A 4,343-nucleotide genomic window follows, 5' to 3' on the forward strand; every position below is an offset into this window, starting at 1 on the left:
TTATTATTTGAGAAGAACTACATTTCTTTAGCTTTCATCAGTCCAGCAAAGGACATTAATTTAATTGGCGTTTAATAGGCTTTTATGAAGGAAACGACAAAATCAATTTCTGAGAAATCAAGTTTATTTTTGGATTTGTAGCGTTCCACATTAACCATTGTGGTCGTCTTTTCTGATGTCTATGATCGCATGAGTTATAACCAACTGTAAAAGCCAGTCTAAATGCTAAACACTTCCTAATTGGCCAAAGCTTTCCATTGTACTCACGAGTCCCTCAAAATCTGAGGAACATCAGGTCCTAGTGATCCAGTCTGTTTGTAACAGACAGTGGGCCCCTTTTCTAGAAACCGGGAAGTATTCTCTGCCAAGAAGAGGCCTATTTAAGATGCATTGGGGTGTAAGGAATTATCGCGTCCGTGGAACAGAGAACGCTTTTTAGTACCCTTGTTTCTAGGTTTAAAAAAAATAATATTTAGCATGTTACATTGCCAACTGCGATCCAGACAAACTTTACTGTAACTTAACTACAACATGCATCAGGACCCTAGCCAAGACAAGCATCCCTTAACGGATCTCACCAGTAGTCTAAACAGAGCCTGCGGTATGGGACCTGGGAGAAGAGATTGTGAGGAATGACACAATTACCTTCAGCCCTCACTTCCCACAAAGTCCCCAAGTACTCATCCAACACACCTCTCTCTGTCTGTTCTTCAACATCCCTTGTACGTTACTGTCAGGAATGTAAAAAACAAAACAAATAAACAACAGACATGAAACCCCTATTTATACATAGCAGAGAATTAGCTAGACTAATTCTGAGACTGTATTGTTGTTTGGTGTGGGGGGATGTCTGTCTTTGTCTTATGAAGTGCAATAGCTATATTCCATTTTGACTTGAGAGCCCTTGCAAATCATCATGTGACAAGCCAATATACTGTACTTGGTACTGCTGGTAAATAGGGTAAATCCTTCAGTATACAGTGTAATCGGAAAGTTTTAAGACCTCTTGACTTTTTCCATATTTTGTTACGTTACAGCCTTATTGTAAAATTGATTAAATTACATTTTTTCCTCATCAATCTACACACAATGCCCAATTATAACAAAGCCAAAACTGTTTTTTAGTAATCGCCATAGATTTGCAAATGTATTAAAAATAAAAAAACATACCTTATTTACATAAGTATTCAGACCCTTTGCGTTGAGACTCGAAATTGAGCTCAGGTGCATCCTGTTTCCATTGATCATCCTTCAGATGTTTCTATACTTGATTGGAGTCCACCTGTGGTAAATTGTATTGATTGGACATGATTTGGAAAGGCACACACCTGTCTATTTAAAATCCCACAGTTGGCAGTGCACGTCAGAGCAAAAACCAAACCATGAGGTTGAAGGAATTGTCCGTAGAGCACTGAGACAGGACTGTGTCGAGGCACATATCTGGGGATGGGCACCAAAAATGTTATGCAGCATTGAAAGTCCCCAAGAACATGGCCTCCATCAATCTTAAATGGTTCCTCTGTGAAGATGGGAGAACCTTCCAGAAGGACAACCATCTCTGCAGCACTCCACCAATCAGGCTTTTATGGTAGGGTGGCCAGATGGAAGCCACTCCTCAGTAAAAGGCACATGACAGCCCGCTTGGAGTTTGCCAAAAAGCACCTAAAGGTCTCTCAGACCATGAGAAACAAGATTCTCTGGTCTGATGAAACCAAGATTGAACACTTTGGCCTGAATGCCAAGCATCACATCTGGAGGAAACCTGGCACCATCCCTTCAGTGAAGCATGGGGATGTTTTTCAGCAGCAGGGACTTGGAGACTAGTCATGATGGAGGGAAAGATTAACTGAGCAAAGTACAAAGAGATCCTTGATGAAAACCTTCTCCAGTGCGCTCAGGACCTTCCAACAGGACAACGACCCTAAGCACACATCCTAGACAACACAGGAGGGGCTTTGGGACAAGTCTCTGAATGTCCTTGAGTGGCCCAGCCAGAGCCTGGACTTGAACCCGATCGAACATCTCTGGAAAGAACTGAAAATAGCTATGCAGCTACGCTCCCCATCCAACCTGACAGAGCTTGAGAGGATCTGCAGAGAAGAATGGGAGAAACTCCCCAAGCTTGTCGTGTCATACCTATGACTCAAGTCTGTTGAAGCACCTTAGGCAGGGATTACAAAGTACTGAGTGAAGGGTCTGAATACTTATGTAAATATGATATCCGTTTTTTTTGTAATACATTTACCAACATTTCTAAAAAAAAAAATGTGCTTTGTCATTATGGGGTACTGTGTGTAGATTGATGAGGGGAAACAAACAATTTAATCAATTTTAGAATAAAGTTTTAATGTAACAAAATGTGTAAAAAGTCAAGGGTTCTGAATACTTTTCGAATGCACTGTACTTAAGCAATAAGGCCTGAGGTGGTGTGGTATATGGTCAATATACCAGGGACAGGGCTGTTCTTATGCACGACGCAACACAGAGTGCCTGAATACAGCCCTTAGCCGTGGTATATTGGCAATATACCACAAACCCCTGAGGTCCCTTATTGCTATTATAAACTGGTTACCAAGGTACTGTAATTAGAGCATTTAAAAATACAAACTTGTGGTATACAGTCTGATATACCATGGCTTTCAGCCAATCAGCAATCAGGGCTCGAACCCCCCCCCCCCCCCCCAGTTTATAATAAAGATATTTATAAGGGAGCTTGTAGAGGATTCCTTTGCATTACAGTGAATAACCATAATTCAAATGTTAGGTCATCGTTTTACATAGTCTGTGTCAAGTATACTTCGGCAATCTGCTCTGATAACTTTTCATATCTTGCTGCATGACTCATAAACTTTTAGCATTAATTGTACAATCATATTTTCAGCTACAGAGAACACAGTACCTTTCCAGAGGGAAAAATACATCTCAACTGTACTGTTTTCCAGTAGCAACTAAACAACTTATTACTAGAGTTAAGTTGCAGACACACCTTAGTCTATTACAAGACCAATTCCATGTGTTTCCCAATGGGAAAATACATTCTGGAAAAATGAATCTTTATTTAAACAATCCCTCAGTAGAACCAATATTGAGCATACCATCTTTCTACCCCTCACTGAGTATGAGTTTTAGAGGCTCTCCAGTGCTTTGGCAGTACAGTGGGAAGATGTTCAAGGAGGCCTATTTAATTGGATTCTGTAATTGGAGGAAAGTTCCCCATTGGTAATAGGTCCAAACTTGTTTATCTATGTAGTGGGTGGCTGTGGGTCCCTTCAGACCGTTGGAGAGCTCCTAGAGCTGAACTAATCCAAACCCAAATGAGTGTCTGTGGACTACAGAGGCGGCAAACAGGTCTGGCACGTTATTATCAGCGGTCGTTAATTAGGAAATAAATGACAAATACTCTTGGGAGCACTTTGAAGAGTATGACCAAGTCTTTCATAAAAAGCCAAACAAGTTCATTTCCAGACTGCTGTTGGATATGATTTAGGCCCAAGAGGTCAAGTCCATTTAACATTAAAATGACCCTACTATTAAATTAGCTGAAAAATCACAGGGTTTTCTTACATTTCAGTCAGCAAAACACAAGCCAAAAATAGGACAATTAAATAGATGTGCCACATTTACTTTGAGATCAAATAGATTATACAAATCTATTGTAAATTGCCTATGAAGAGCAACATGTGGAAATGATGGTTTATGGTCCTCTAGTCATTATCAATGACTTCTGCCATCATGGGCCTGTTAAACCCTCTTAGCATGGAGAGTCCACCTAAGCAGATTGTTGCAGCCGAGCTGCATCTGTGATGGTCACTCCCAACTCCTATTCACCACTGAATGGCGTCAGAGCTATTGGGACAACTGGAGGACATGTTAATACCAAAGATATCCAGAGGAGTCATTTCTGAGAAAAGGATGAGATTATCTTGTGATAGTTTTTAATAAGAGGGAGCTGTTGGAGAGAGAAGAAAAAAATGAGAGAAAAAAAAAGTGTTCTTTGACCTTGCTGTCAATCACTTATCTGAAGCTGAAGCAGTCTCATATAGGAGTAGACCATTTAAAGGCAAAGTGCACAGACATGTTGAATGGTAGATGTTTCATAGAGAGGCTATGGGGGGAGGTTGAGATACAGAGCAAGTCTTAACTGCCAATGTTACGTAACACATCAAGTGAGAAAAATAGTAAGGAATATCCAAACAGTCTCTTTGTCTTTCAGAGGATTTCAAAGTAGATCTTTAAGAGCTGGATGACTTTGTTTAATGAGTTGAAAATAATGCTGGGAGTTTCCTAACTCATATAACAAGGAGAAAGAAAGTTTTCCCATTTCAAATTTAGAAACTTGACAA

Source organism: Oncorhynchus mykiss, chromosome 5 (assembly GCF_057628025.1).
Source record: "Oncorhynchus mykiss isolate SJ-2025 chromosome 5, ASM5762802v1, whole genome shotgun sequence".
Classification (NCBI taxonomy): Eukaryota; Metazoa; Chordata; class Actinopteri; order Salmoniformes; family Salmonidae; genus Oncorhynchus; species Oncorhynchus mykiss.